General features: G+C 42.1%; 1 protein-coding gene and 1 long non-coding RNA gene across 12 annotated transcripts in view; both read right to left on the reverse strand.

Moving 5' to 3' along the window:
- The window catches only part of ERBIN (erbb2 interacting protein), a 127,785-nt gene extending 122,577 nt beyond the window's left edge, over positions 1-5,208 (reverse strand). For 2 of the 11 annotated variants that reach the window (XM_041120758.1, XM_030003888.2), the window contains exon 1: positions 4,507-4,778. The gene's annotated coding sequence lies outside the window, so the exon portion shown is untranslated. Of the gene's footprint in view, positions 1-4,081; positions 4,354-4,506; positions 4,780-5,108 lie in introns of those variants that run through there. The other 9 variants (XM_030003900.2, XM_030003898.2, XM_030003889.2 and 6 more) reach the window with 8 other exon arrangements.
- A 1,963-nt stretch (positions 5,209-7,171) lies between these two features.
- LOC115337338 lies at positions 7,172-11,320 on the reverse strand. Its single transcript, XR_003922097.2, has 2 exons — positions 11,244-11,320; positions 7,172-10,903 (listed from the first exon to the last, which is right to left on the reverse strand). It is a non-coding gene; the product is annotated as an uncharacterized LOC115337338 (long non-coding RNA).
- Positions 11,321-16,337: the final 5,017 nt, after the last annotated feature.

A 16,337-nucleotide genomic window follows, 5' to 3' on the forward strand; every position in this document is an offset into this window, starting at 1 on the left:
ACAAGATTGAGCCTTCAAATACATGAAGCTCCAAAGGCTTGGTTACCTTCTGACATTATTACAACTTCCAGGACAGCCACAGCAGCCAAGATCATTCACATTGTCCTCAGACTCTGCTTATTCATCACCTTTTGTTCCTATGTATAATGATCGCTTAGTATCAAGTATCTACAAGTTAGTTCCAGATACAGAAAGAACTAATCTACTTTTCAACTTAAACTACCCTAAGGAAGCTAGTCACAATGCTGATGTTCTCCAATGTAAGTACACTTCAGTTTGGTTTCACTAGACCAAATGAAGAGGTTTGTTTAGCTTTATTTCTCAATTATGTGAAGTCACAATGTATTTTTAAAGGTGGAAGGTGCAATTTAGCGTTGAAACATCATGCTTTTGTATCACCTCCAGGGGAAGTACAGGTGAAACTAAACAGAATAATAAGCCAAATACCCATATTGAAATTTAAGCATCAGAGAAACAAGTATCTTAAAAAGAAGTGGTAACTAATGAGGGAGAGCAGCAGAAAAAGCAGAATTATCCCAAGATTAGTATATAATAAAAATACCACCAATTCCAGCATAGCAATACTCAGTTTCTCCATTTTTCTTAGGCAGAAGATGGGATTTATAAATCTCCCTAAATCAGCATCCTTACTTTGAAATCTTAACATTTATAAGGTTTTACTCACAATACATGAACATTATATTCTTAATTAGAAATTAAGGCTGTATTTCAATAAAGTAATATTTTTACAACAAAAAATCCTTCAAAAAAACCCATACTTATCTTGTCATTAGAGCAGTCACGTTTCTCTATGTATCACCTGTTCCCTTATAATCCTAAACTCAACAGAATTGCTTAACAATTAATTATTACTAAAGTACACCAGGCAGCGTTATTTAGGCCCACTTATTTTTACCGATATTTACTCAGCAGGAGACAAGTATGCCAGCTGTGCTGATACAGTGGGCTCTCAGCAGCACACTGCAGCTAGTCCCCAATAGGTGAAGAGAACTATAAGAAATGCAGGAAATACGTTTGAAGCTTTCACAAGCCCCCATCCCACCGAAAAAAGTACTTCTTGTCCAGAACTGGACCAGAGTCTGCTGTGCAAGCAGCCAAGAACTGTTCACAAGCTAACCACAACACTAACAACAAGATATTCCCTATGCATTCAAAACATTAAGCAAAATTCTTGCAATCAGTTAAACTTTTAGAAGTTGTAGAAAATGCAACCTATACCTCACAAGTGTGCATTGGACTTCACAGATGTTCCAAAGACACTAAGCTAGCCACGTAACAGGTTACCACAAACACTGCACTTTCTAAACATGTGGGGCAGTGGCGGGGAGGGAAGCGGGGAGAAGTTATCTACGGACTCTTTACTGCACAAACTGATAAACATGTTACCTTCAGTGTTTCCATTCTGACGTGAAAAGTGTTGTCTGACATATTGTTTTACTTACTCTCAGAGGTTGACAAGGTAAAATAGCAATGTTTCTAAATCTTCATTTCCCAGATAATTCACATTTAACTACCCATATCAACAGTCACCATCAACATTTGCATGCTCACATAGGAATACAGTCTACTATTTTCATATACATAAGAGTAGCTTTTCCGTCAACTCAACTAGTTACTCATTCGGAAAATATTAGATTTGCAATTCCTCTATGTCAAGTACATGTCAGACCCTCCTTTAGCAGATCAGGTTACTCCATAGGGAGAATCTGCTGAAGAGACGACGTATCAGCCATTTGATCTTTACGTAACATTTTCCCTAGAAGATTTTCCTTTTTGCTTGGGAGCAGGAAGGACAAAAACAAAACAAGAAAACAAAGCAGACAGCCACTGATTCATTATACCCCTACAGGAAAGCTGAGTTGAGGAATTTGCTCCCATCCCGTTCTATTTCCAGAACCTACGGCTAACATGCTATGTATAAGGTATGTTACATATGTGCAAGCTTCTCCTTAGCTTTGATGTTCCAAGCATGGCTCTTCATGCCTGGGACTACAGGCTCTGAACGAATTCCACTGAGGACAAATCATAACCATAAGCTGGTTTTCTTACACCACCAGCTTAATACACTGTGCAACTTTCAATCCATAATACTTTCTCCATGGAGCCCCCTCATCAATTCTATATGAATGTGATATGCAAATGGATACCCTATAGAGCACTACATATACACCAAACATTATCTACTGGGCGGCTTATTCAGAAGACAAATCTATTCATATTTTTATTAACATGATAATCATCATAATCATACTCCATAGTACACCATATGCTGTAACTTCTAGCTCTTTGATTGCAAGCATACCTACTTAAAATTACTGATGTTTACTTGAGCTTAATTTAATTCATGAGCAAGGAACAGCCAGGTCAAAATAACATTTCCCCAAGCCATTGACATGTACCTATGAAAGTGTTGTTTCAAGCAACATGAGCTACCACGTGTATACTTAAACCACTTTATTCATAATACAAATATCAATGTCAGACTGATTTTTAGTTGAGATGGTTGATCTCAAGAAAGAATACACTCCTTCATAACCCCTAAACTATGTTAATGACTTGAATGGCATTCTATGATATAACCATTAGCTGTAAGCAGTACTGAATTACACTTTCATCACTAAAAAGGGCCTTATCCATAGCTACCATGGTGACAAAACACTAGCGTAAAAAGTTGTGGCTCCACTACAAGGATCTATTCTTCTACATGGCATTGAAAAATATCAAGTGCATCATGAGAAACACAAAAGGTCTGAAAAGAAACAAAATTGCATCCATTATGAACATAGTGGTTTACAACTAAATTTGTCATGCACTGCTACAATTCCCCACCCCCCCCCTCCAAGAATCTCAAGTCATTATTGGGACTGAAACACTGCTTTGGAAAGTGATCGTTCTTTGTAAAAGGATTACTCTATTTAGACTTCATTGCTTTTCTGCCAAGCATCAGCCATATAAGGCAACCAAAGTTCACTGCCATTTATTTTGTTCAGCCCGCTCTGATGCCTAAGAATGACCCTTACTGCTGCCTGGAAAGGTAAGTCCATAAATCACAAGCCAAATCATTTACTTGTTATCAGCCATAGAAGCCACTTTAGGTCAGTTAAATGTTAACATTTTTCCTCACGGTATATCAAACGGATGGAGTTGGACTAATAACTTTTTCATCAAACACTACATTACTTGATGCTGTTAAAGAACTACATCTGTAGGAGTGTTAAAAATTCTGCATAGAAATTACTTTGTTCAAGCGTCACAAATACCACCACATCTCAGACGCTTGAGAGACTAAAGCACACACATCCTATCTGACCAACATGCTGCTTTTGAGTTTGACAAACAGGAACAAAAATTTAAATAAGCTAGCACAGAGCTATGGCTTCTAGCTCATTTTGAACATTCACAATACAAGAAATTCCTTGCCTTCACAAAAGAACTAACCAATAATTGCCTCTTTGAGGCATGTGAAATGAATCTGTGGTGAGCAATATTGCTTTCGCTATATGCAACTAGTTAGTTGGCGTAACTTAACAAGCACCAGCAGTACAAAACCTTACACCAGAACTTCACATTTAGCTTCCCCTTCAACAGGTTCAAACAGGACTCCTTTCAAAAATGATAAAGCAGAAAGTGGTCATCAAAACCAAACTAGGCTACATTAACTTGGAGGCTCAACTGCACAAACATTTAAGAAGTCAACCACTAGCTAGCTTTTTTTTTTTTTTAATGGAGGTTCTTAAGATAAAGTTTGCAATGATCAAAATGCAATACAGACCTCTCCTATACAAGCCGAAAAACATGCAGTCCAACTCGTCATCCTGAGGACAGAGAAGGGTTGGAGGGGAGGAAGAGAGGTGGCGGCAGCAGTCGAGGGGCAAAACTGCGACAGCATTTACAGAGGACAAGGACAGCACATTTTTATAAGGAAATGTAACATCTGTCTTGAAGAAGACCAGCCAGACACTAACCGATATTCCAGAAAACAAGGTGAAAGATAAACAAGAAACGGCTGACACAGGTAGCACCAAGCCTCAACATCTTTCGATTAAATAAAAGATACTACCTCCTTTAGGACTTTCTTATTTCCTGAGAAGTTAATTATACTCGCAGGGTTAGCAGTCGTCTTGGAAGGTAAGGAGATGAAGCACCAGAGTCACGGAGTCGAGCAGTTTCAGTTCAATACCTTCACCGACCGAACAAAGAAACTTCTGTGCCTGAGGAGCTTAAAAACTTTCGGTCTCCCCAGACTCTTTCCTCAGCCTCCATGAAACCAGCGACTACGTTCACAGAAACAGCATTTCGGCGAGAGGGGGAGAAACACAAAGGACAGCTAAGCTACGGAAGGCGAAAACACAGAAAAATAAAGGCCAAAAACAGGATATCAAAATGAAGCGTGAACTCCTTCCTTTCTCCCCACCCCCTTCGGTAGAGGAAGGATTTTTCTGTTGCTGCTGCTGCTGCTCCCCAAGCCTTCTCCATTTAATTTACCTTGTCCGTCGGGCGCCTAAACAAGATCCAGCAGGCAGGAGCTTCTTCCGACCCCAAGGAAATATATTAAATCCAATCAAGTTTTCTTCTCGTTAAGGGGCAAGGGAAGAGAGGAGAGGAGAGGAGGGAGGGGGAGGGAAGAAAAAAAAAAAAAAAAAAAAAAGATGCAACAGCTTTCGACGAGGACGGGGGCGTTCGCGGAGCGTGCGACGTGCGTGTGCACGGGGGGAGGGCGGCGGCGGAGCTGGGCTCCTCCCGGCCCCCGCGCCAGGGTCTGCCCCGCGGGCGGCCCCGAGCCGCGCCGGCCACGCCCGGTGCCGCGACCGCCCGGCAGAAACGACGCCCGGCGGCGAGAGCGCAGCGGCCCCCGCCACCCAGACGGCCCCGGCAGCGCGGCCCGGCCCGGCCCGGCCCTCCGCCGCCCCTCGCCCGCCGGCCTGCCTGCCCGGCGCGCTGGGCGCCGCCGCTCCGCCCCCGCCTCCTCTCCCGGGGCCGCGCTGCCCGAAAGGGGCCGCCGACCCCCCTCTCCCCCCCCCCGCTCCCCGCACACCTCCCCGCTGCCGCCAAGGGCCGGAGGGGAGCGGGATGGCCGCCTGCCTCACCTGCCCGCCCGGCGCCGCCGCCCTCTCTCCCCGCCTCCTTTCGCACACTTCCCCCTTCTCCCGCCGCTTCAGCCTCCCGCCCCCCCCCCTCCTCCCTCCCCGGCCTCGGCAGCGGGGGGGGCCCGCAGAGGCGGCGGAGCTGTGGGGAGGGGGAATGCCCCGGGGTGGGGGTGGGGGAGAGGGGTAACCGGGGAAGAGACCGCCGCCCCGGCCGGGGGAGGCACCACAGCGGCGACGGGGGGGGGGGGGGGGGCGGAGCGGGAGCGGGAGCCTGGCCGGGGCCGGGTGCCGGGCGGAGGCGGCCGCCGCGGGAGCGGGCAGGCGCGGCGCTCGCGCCCCCACTGGCCGCGACGGGAGTGGGGAGAGGACGGCCGGGTAACGCCGCCGCCGGGTCCCGCTGGCCTCCCCTCCCCCCCGCCGCCCTTGCACCGGTGTGGGGGCTGAGCGCGGGAGGCCGCGGCGCAGCCAATCCCCAGCCAGGGGCGTCGTGAGGGACGGGCCGCCGCAGCCAATGGCGGTCGGCGGGGGGGAGGGAGCGGGCTGCGGAGGAATGGGGCGCGGTGGGGGCGGGGGTCGTCGGCGCGGGGCGGGGGGCCGGGGCGGCAGGAAGGGGCCGGGGCGGCCGCGGGCTGAGGGCGCGGGCCGGCCCGGGGAGCGGAGGGGGGGAGGCGGGAGCGGCGCGCCGCGGAGGGGACGTGTCCCGCGGCCGCGGAACGGGGCCTCCCGCCTCTGCCCGACGTGCGGCCCGCGACGGCGACAGGGACGGGGCCTGTCCGCGGGCCCGGCCGGGCCGGGCCGGGCGGTGGCGGGTGACCTGCGGGGGCCCTTCCTGGCCCGGTAGCCACTCGGGACTGAGAGACCCCTGCGGCGGGGTGCAGGTGTCGCTGGTTCCCCCCGGTCCCCCGGTTTTGGCGTAGTTTGCCTTCCGGGGGGGGGCGCGAGGGTTGCCCAGGCAAACTCAATCCCAAACGACGAATGTTTCCTCGGGCATAAGCAGCTCACCTTCCTAATTTAATAATGGCACATATTACATCCAGATTGCTGGAATGACTGATCACGTATCGGGCGTTCGCTGTCTTAACGTTCATGGCTGTCCCTGCAGCTGCCACTCCGTTGCGCCTTACGCTCCCTAACTTCCAGCCACCAGGATCTGGGGGAACAGACGCATCTGGGGCAAAAACATAACAACCTCCACCCAAACATGACGTTTGGATATGTTGCACTGAACTTCGATGCAAGAGACGACAATTAAAGTAATGCCACATATGTAGTCACGCTGTTTCACATAAACCCCAGAATACAGCTGCATTTTCTCTTCCAGTTATTTCAAGGCACTCAGTACAATACAATGTTACTGAAAATGCTGTTAACTGTAACATAGTCATGTACAAATATGTTTGAAAAGCAGCCAGTGGGTTTACTGTAGGTCACATGACTGCAATATTGGCATTTGTTGGATCTCAACAGTACGTTGATGGAAATGTTTTTCTGTTTAATTTCCTTGATTGTTTGAAATGGGTATTTGATAACCTATTGTGTACGCAATATGCCATTTTAACAGTCCTGGAGCCTGGAGTTCTGTTTGGCCATAAAACAGTGCACAAAGCTGACAGCAGGGTGGATTTGTACATGCTGCTCACCTTATGCTCCTTAATTGTGTTCTGCAGAGACCATGTCTAAGGACAGAGGTAGTTTTATTTTCACGCCCATTTAATCCCTGGCTTCTCTACTGGGACTGCCACCAACTAAGCTGGGATAGTGTTTCATTATGATAATCTGCTACTGAGAAATGGACAAAATGCTAAAAAATGCCGTTTTACATGAGCCACCAAACAGCAAAAAGGAAAATGGCATGTCAGGTTAGACTTGACCTGCCACCAATTTTAGCATAGGACTAGCTGTGAAAAGTCCTTTAAACCCTCACCAGTCCCTGAAAGTAACTCCAACTGATACTTCCTGTTCAGGATCATTAGTTGCTTCACCCAGTTTCTTACAGGACTTCGGACGGTTTAATCTTTAGCAACAAAACATACCGTTGATCACATTTATAAAAGCCCAGTATGTTTAACAATACTGCTATTTATTTAAAATTTCTTGCCTGTGTATGGGAATTATTATGTTCGAATATCCAATTTGTTTCCAGATACAGAAAATAAGCATGCGTTTCTACTAGAGTAATAATATTTGCTTATTGTTTCTTTACTTTTCTACAAATCCTCTCTCCGTCTTTACAGAGCATACAGTCCTCTTTGGGGACTACATCTATGCCTACACTTAAATAATTAAACTAAATTAAATATAACCATCAGAGTTTTTACAAATTAAAATTATATATGTATATGTACTTCCCAAAACATTAAATCACTTCCATTTCTTCTTGTTCAGATAAGCCATTTTCTTCAAATGAGTCAGCTTTGGACTAAGGCCAAGCATGAGAACTTCACCCCCACTGACAACAGATTCAGAATTTCTCACTGTAGTGCACTACACTGGTGCTATAATAAAATTACTAAATTTTTAATCCCATACGAACAATTTATCATTCCTGTCTAATAGCCTGTAATGTATCCTTATCATAATTAATATGAACGGTTCTCTGTAACTGACGTCCTCCAACGCAAACTCTTCAAGGCACCTCTTTTATGCGTGAATTATCGTAACTTTTTTAATGTGAAAATGTTCTTTGGCAATGTTTGCTGCAAATTGCCCAATACATTCATTAATGCAGCTGGGGAATAGATGGGTGTGGGAAATGTATAGCAACTGTTGCTCCCATAGTGAATCTACCATAGTTGTAACGTTAGTTTCAATGGAAGATACTACTATTTCACTTACAGTTTTAGCCATCAAAAATAAATACCTAGCCAAAGGCTGCTGAAACTATAGCTAGCTAGACCACAGCTCCTGAAGACATTTTACATATACAAGATACAACTATCTATGCAAATTAAGAAAATACCAGCAGTTATCCCAGGGATTTAAAAGTGCTATAAATACCAAGACAGTATTTAGATTACAGCTTCAACAGATTCCCCAGCAACATTAATTCCCAGAGCTGGTATCCCAGTTACCAAATAATTACAGATTAAGTGCACAAAGTACAAAATATAGAGTTACATAAGGAGTCTTTCAAGTGAGACTGTGCAACTGATCCCACTGAAGGTTTAAAGAAATTCTTTATGCATGATTTCACAGTAGACACCAAGCCCCAAATCCTCTCACTCAAATATCTATTTTTATATTTGAACAGAAACACTAGTAAATACTGCAACAACATGCAGCTAACCTGAAAGAACAGTTGGTGAAACAGCCACCTCTCTGTCTGTCCCTTTCAAAAGTTCAATGGTCTGAACAATGTATACATAGTTTATCAAAGCAACAGGGTTTGATTGCCGCTTTTCACTATTCTTACCACTGTTGTTTGTTGCGTTCATGCATTTCCACTTTTCCAAGAGCTAGACTGAAAGGCCTTCAGGGTAAGCGCTTCTGCTCATTAAACGCTCAGGTAGTGACTTGAACAGTGGGTTTTAACTTGATTTGAATTGGGACTTCTGGACATCATTGCAATATAAGTATTAAATAATAATTACTGGAAGTAATAACTGCCTGAAAGACGTAAAGACACAATAAGTAATCTTTTCTTTAACAAATATATATTGAATTTTATTTTAGATACTCCGTAATTTAAATCTGCACATCGTCTATTCGAGGTGTCTTACTGTAACATTTTCTGAATTGATCTGCTTCACAACTGGATTATACCATATTTATGCTGGTGAAATCAACACATAACTGGTATAATTCAGTGGCAATTAAGTCTTAGAAGTATATTGTTATGACTTCCTACTACATTTAAAGAGAAGCTTAGTAAACAACCTCCGTTCAGTCTAACTTTGATACAATCCCAAATTTGTTAGTGGTTAAATATTGCATTACACCATACAAAGAAGCTTTCTCTGTATTTGGTTGCATAATTTTTCAAATAGTTATATCAAACAGAGCAATGCACGTCAATGTATTGCGTGACTAAGTTTTGGAGTATTATGCAAGTACCAATAGAAAACCTTTGTAACACCAAAACCTATTTTGTATATGCTGTGTTCCAGAAATGGTTAGGAATGTTTTAGAGTTATTTTTAAACATTTTATTGTGACTTTTCATTTGTATTTCTCTTCCTTGGTTACCATGGGTGAGCTCCTGAATTCTGACTGAGGAACACTTGGCACGGTGTTTCACATGGAGGAGGAAAGACAACAAGGTGGTGTTAAGGCACTTTTCTTCTTCCCTGATTTGGACCACTTTGCTCCTGGACAGTCTCCTTAACGCTCACTTTAAGCTATGCTGCAGCCTCTTAGCCTGAGTCTGTTTTGACAGCTGATGCCCTCATATGAATCTTGCACTGGTCAAAATAAACGGAGAGGAATGAAAATGTAGCCATGTCGTGTGAGGACACGGACAGCTGCAGGTCGTAACCGTCAGTCCTTTGCTCACAAGCTCCTGCAGAGCTGCTTCTGGCCACACTGAGGGCAAAGAGTTGAACGTGAAGTTGGCAGAAAAAGCCAGCTATGAAGTTGCCTAAAATAAGGTATTTGATCAGTATTTTGCCTATGCACTGATGATGGTTTTGGACTGCCTTTGGTAAGGTTCTTGGATCCAAAAAGGGTAACAATGAATGCTGCTGAGGATATTTGTGTGCAAAAAGCAATCCTAAAAGAATACCAACTTCTAATCAGATATGGAATAGCTTTTCTGTAGGAAACCAGTTACGCTAGCTCTATAGTAGCTCTGTAGAAGCTCTGTACTGATTATATTGCTCTTCCAAGGTCAGTAATTGGTGCTGCATCCTGTAGGAAAACTGTCACTCCTCTCTCCTCTGGTAGGAAAGAAGAATTTTTGCAGCAAGTTTGCTTAAAATTAATTATGGTGGGTTTTTTAAGCTGATGAAAACTCATGAGAATGTGTTCTGGATTAACAAGTTGGTGAACAGGTGATTTGTAAATAGACACTGTAAATGTTATCACAAGTATCATTCCAGAATTATTCTATATAGGCACATTTATGGTAATTATACCCATCATGCTAACCATTAAATAAATCCATATTTCTTTAACGGCAGTATAAATTGCATTGGTTTTACATTTTATCTTCCTTATCTCTCTTCTGAATATTAATTTTTCTTAAAACAGGCTAACACTGACAATACAAATCTCTTAGTAGTTTCTAGCAACACTGTTGCATATGTGCACGCTTAACTAATTCCTTACTTCTTCCTTGTCATCTATTTTCTCTGAATAATTTCAGTCACATAAAAATAAAGACTAATAATATGGGAATTCCTGGCTTCAGTGTTGGCTCAATGATATTTAAGGTTGAATTTCTTATGGACCACCATGTTTGGAACCACAGGTTAAATCCTTTTGAAGCAAGGAGATCCAGACAGTCCAGCGAGATGAACTATCCTGTCTCTAGGCCTCTTACATTAATGGACTGTACCTTAAGTAAAGAGGTTTTGATTCACAGAAAAGCTACCTTGGAACGTTTTTAGGAGAGTTCAAAAACCAATCATTTTGATTGTGCTTCATCTGCAAAATAGAGTTCATGATAAAAGATAACTTTAGTTTGGGGAAAATAACTTTTTTTAGAATCTGTTGAAACAGTTGTAGATTTTTTTTCATTATATAAGAAACTCAATTTTAAGTGTAATTAAACAAGAATCAGTTTGTCTTCCCTGTTTCTCCTCTTCATGAAGTCTTCAGCTCTCTTTCTTCAGTTATTTTTTCCGTCTTCTCCCCACCCTACAAATATAAGTGACATAGTTCTAAGTGCCAAGAAATGTTCTCTTTTTTAAAGTATTTTATCCCTTGTCCTTCAAGCAAACAAAATATAAAGGGTTCCCCTTGTATGAGTAGCATAACTGAAAACCATCATAGATATTTTTCATTTTCCTTTGGCAGGAATGGTTTCAGAGTGGCTTTTTAAAATTTAAAATATATATTTTTTCAGTTATATCTGTCCTAAGTTCTAAGGCATGGTAGTTGCAAACGATAAAACTAAAGTAATATTTTTAATGTTTTAATTCACAGGTTTTATATCCTGGTTTCTTTCATCAAAAGGATATTTCAATATAAGCCTTACCTGGCAGATATGAGTAATATGCTGCATCAGTGAGGAAATATTGATTTTCCAGGCCACAAAGGTAAGATAGTTGTGTATTAACTCATTTCCATGCCTACAAACAAACAAAAGCTCTAAACAGAGAAAGTGGCTTTACCAAGTGCTTTGAGAAGAGCACTTTAGTCTTGAGCTGTAATCACTTTTAAAATTATGATTTGTATAAATAAAATCTTTTAAATATTTTACTTTGTTAAACTCAGGTTACAAAAATAAGTAGATTCTGATTAACTGTGCTACTAGCAACACAGCAGAGTTTACAGCTGAGCATTGTGACAGCATCAACACATTTTCATGAACACTTCAAAGTGTTGCGATTAGACAGCATATTTTCAGATTAAACAGGCACACAACTTTGGTGAGAAAGCTCCCCTTTGAATTTGCACAAAAAATATCTCATCAAGAAAAAAATAGCCTTGTTTTTCACTGTTGGTGAGACAAACCCACTTATATCTAAATGTAGGTGGCACAGAAACCTATCAAATTTTGGAAAAACGTTCAGTGTAAAATACAGTTGCTGTTACAAGGCCCATAGGGCACTGCTTTTCAACCTTCATATACTGGTCTCTCTTTAGCTAAAGTTAAAATTTGTGGTATTATTTCCCTCTTCCTCGGATACCCATTCCATTAGCTGTAAAAGTAGGAGAGAAGTGGTTCAATTAAAGTTTATCTCAATTCAGTGCATTTTGAGAGTACAGTCACAATGCCGTGGCTATTATACTGTGTGACACAACTGAGACAAGGTTTGTAGAAGAGGTGGTGTCTTTAATTAGGCCAACTGATAGAACTGGAGAAAACAAACAAACTTTTGGACTTGACTGACATCCATTAATCAGATATGACAAGTTGCAAAATCCAAACAAAATACAAGTGGGACGTGATTGGTCTAAGTATAATAAAATTATTTTAATCAATTAAACCACTGGAGAGAAAACAGTTGTTAACATGAATGTACAGGGATGAATCGGCAAGAAAACTGTAAGCTTTAAAAACAATGTTGCTACTGAGTTCACAGTTTGTTTATCCACTGTTAAGATTTTACTCCCCAGGATTATTATTTAACCATGACTTATAGGTCCCCTGTGAGCACCTTGATTGTGCAAGAGGTGGAATACCTTCTTTATGAAAAAAATATTCTCCTAGCCTTTGCTGTGTTTTGTCCTTGATCAGTTATCTGTGTGAGTTCATTGTAGTGAATAATGGTTGATTCGTTTCATGCACGTAATCTTCATGAGGGTATGTGATGTGTTCAGTGTAATACATCACATTTTTAAAGGTGTATGAAGAAGACCCATGAAAATTAATAGTTCTTTTGGGCACTGACATCAATTATGTTAAATACATCGGTATTCATGAATTTTGCATTTGTTCTGCCAGCAAGGTTTAGTTCTAATGAGTGTTTGTTAGTACAGGGGAAATCTGCTTTGGATTGTGAGTTTACTACTAGAAGTGTTTAAAAAGGGAGGTGGAAAAGGGCTCCAGGAAGAACTCGTCAAGGATGTGTTTTAGTAGATGCTGTAATTATTTAACAATTTGCTGTAAATATACACCAGCATCAAGTAGTACGTAATAGAAAGGAAGATGCTGTCAGTGAGGGTTTCCTTTTTGCATTATGACCTTCACAGACGGTATTTGGGTGGTTAATTCAAGTACAGAGCCTGCTCCTTGCAGGACAGTTCTAGAGACTTTTTTTCTGGTGTGTTTTGCACGGTGGCTGATTTTCTGAAGAGTTTCTTGGTTTCTCGTTTCCTCTGCAAGGTAATTTGTATTGTCACTTTTTGTCAGCTGTGCTATCTAGAAAGATGATGTTTGTATTTTAGTACAGGAAGGGCAGTAAATATTGAATTAGTAGTAGAAATCAGTGGAGAAGTTCGAGTAATAAAGATGTGTATCTTTTAGATACAGAGTAGGTTTGGCGGCACAGTTGTCTCGAACACCTTCCCATGAGAGTTCATGAACAGGCTGCCATACTGGTATGAGGGACACATTTTAAAATATTTTCAAACTTCCATTGCCCCACCCTACTGATTTGCACAATTCTTTATGAGCAGCAGCTACCTCCATCTGAACACCACCGATTTAGGTGTATCAGCATTGTATTAAATGAGAGAAACAATGGCACACTTTTTCAGTTCTTTCTTTACCTTTGACAGACACCATCTTGAATAAAGCCACTGCACAACCAGGAGGCCTTTGGGAGAGAAATCCTCAAAGATGTGAATATGCATAAACTGCTTTTTAAGACATTCACATGTTAAATGGCACTGTCCTTGTCAGGCTGTTCAGCATTTTAGATCTGCACAGATGTTTTCTTATGGAAACTCTGAAGAAATAGGAAATTGCCAGGCTATGGTTGCGTTCTTTGCCATGACACACCTATTTTACTATATGAGCTCTTTTGCCTGCTGTTCAGGCATGGATTTATGTTTCAATATATCAATACATTAATAAATAGAGCTCTGGAGATATGTGTATATATATATATACACACACCTCAATCTGCTAAAGCCTAAATCTGAAATATGGTATATGAGACATATATGTATATAAACCATATATGTGGCATATATATATGCACAAATATTTAAGTAATAAGCATTCACCCTTACAGTGTAGAACACCCATAGTGTTAGTTTAATTACTCTTTAATTTTAAGGCAAATAAATGTCAATAAAAATGTATGGACAAGAAAGCTATGTGAATCACACATAAGTTAGGAAAAAACGAGTGATGTCCCAGAAAGTTTGGTAATTTAACAGGCATGCTGCCGCCACAGAGATTTAAAATATAAGGATCTGCTTTTTCAAATGCAGAAATACTTTTCATACAAGTAAGCTTATTGCCTTCACTGAGATTGCTAATAGAAGGTGTTGTACACTTGACTCTAGATCTGTGACCTAAGGGATTGTTTACACTGAATCAGGAAAGTACACTAAATCTACATACATTGAAACACCTTAATATCATATGATACAGTGCTAGCATGTACTAGCTGTTGAGGTAACATAAAGCCTATATACCCATTTGAAGTTTATGAAATGAGACACGCGTAATGTTTTCCTGAGCTACTGCCTTCCCGCCCTTCCCAAGCTGAGAATATCCTGGAGGGGTTAGGAAGGTAAGAAAGCCCCTATTTGCCCCTGAATTCTGCTTCCTCATTACAACATTGGAGACTCACGACACAGCACTGCAAGCTCGTTTCATCTCCTTGCTCTGCAGAAACTGGATACAGAGCTTCGGAGAGCACTTACGGACCCTCGTTGCAAATGCTCCCCTCATCCAGTGCAACATGGAAGGAGCCCGGACCTTGTTGAAATGAGGACCATATCTATCTCTGGCTGCCATGGACAACTCACCACACTTGTCCTGCTGCTCTGTTGCCATGCCAAATAAAATATCATAATACACTGCAGGAGAACAAAAAGTAGATAACCAGCAACTCTCCTTTCACCTGCATATGTTAGGCAAAGCCTGACTGGATTTTATGATGGAAATACATATCAAAGTCAGTTTGCTGTGGACAGTGTTGACGCTAGTGTACACAGTGAGGACTCTGAGGCTGACTACTCTGTTGTGGAGAACACTCACATAAAAGCCAGGACCACTTTGCCCGAATGCCTGGCTGAGACCTGACTGTTGGCCGGATACATCCAAGGGTACCAGGACGGGTGTTCAATTTGCCTGTCTTATGGACTACTTGGGCTGGCAACCCTGAGAAAGGAACATCAGCCAGTAAATCTCCTTGTTTTGCCTGGTTAATATGCTATTAAGGTGAAACGTTGCAAAAGAGGTAGCAGTCTTGTAGTTCTCAGGTGAGGGAGTATGACTTGCAGTGTTGTGGTGGGCATTTTAAATTTCTCTGCTCCTAACAACCAGCTGCACCTCTGCAGACCTCTTCTTTCCCTAACTGCTCATTTCAGTTGCCTTCATTTGTACGTTCCAGGCAGTGACCATGCCAGAAGTTTCAAGAGCCAGTTAAAAATAATGATGTCTCAGCAAATATAATAGTTTACTCACTCTCTGATGTTCAGTGGAAAACACTCCCTTCTTTCCCTTGCTCTCCTCCCACACGGCACACATTTTCTCTTTCCTCGCATCCCCCTCAGCTGCTTGAGCTTAGAAGGGAGAAGTTTTGAAAATGCAGTATTGCAGCAAACAAGTCAAAGTCCTCTGCCATCACCCCTCACCAATAAAAAAAGAGGCACAAGCCACTGTTAGCTACTGAAATTTTGAATAACCAAGCTTCACTGGAAACTTGAAGCATTTCTTAGGGGAACAAAAATTGAATTTAAGATGCCAAAATTATTATTTTACAGCTGTCTTGTCCCTCATTCCAACATTGAAAGCAATGCCTTCCCAGTCATATGTGACTATGCTTCCAGAGGAGATTAGACAGCTTCTGTTCCACCACACATAGGAAATGTTCTATGAATTGTTTCTTCCTACAATGATTGCACAAAGAGGGAAATCACCTGGAGCGCCATGCTGCATTCTATCTCCTATTTATGGGATTCCAATAAAAAGAGGAATGTTTAGCCACTACTGCATACTGAAGACCTTCCTCTCTTCCTGGAGCTGAATGAAATTGTTCCGCTGACCTTCAGAGAAGGACCAGCCTTTGAAGGGTGAAAAATAGAGTGATAAACAGAGGTTGTTTTGTCCCAGGTGAAGAAGAGTGCTGCCTTGGGAAGAGGAAAGTAAGTCCAGGCAGACCGCAGTGGAGTGAGTTGGAGAAGAGGCCAGTTTTACCACATCCAAATACCATGCAGGTGCCCCAACAGCTGCTTTACTTTCTTACGTGTGAAATACGTAGAAGTACTGGCAAATTCCAGTCATGCTGCCTGTGTATACAGGCTTCTGGATATGAAGAAGAAAAAGCAGATGTTAGTTCTCTTGTAAAGGAAGTATCAGCACCCTGAAAGCTGTGAGAGTGATTCTTTAGGAAAGAAATGCACGTAAAGATTCGATTAAGAAGGCTACAGTGTACGGAGAAGCTGCTGACACTGAGAAACATGAGGAATAATACTTAGGAAGTAAAACCTGTTGGTGACTACAGAG

Source organism: Aquila chrysaetos, chromosome Z (assembly GCF_900496995.4).
Source record: "Aquila chrysaetos chrysaetos chromosome Z, bAquChr1.4, whole genome shotgun sequence".
NCBI lineage: Eukaryota > Metazoa > Chordata > Aves > Accipitriformes > Accipitridae > Aquila > Aquila chrysaetos.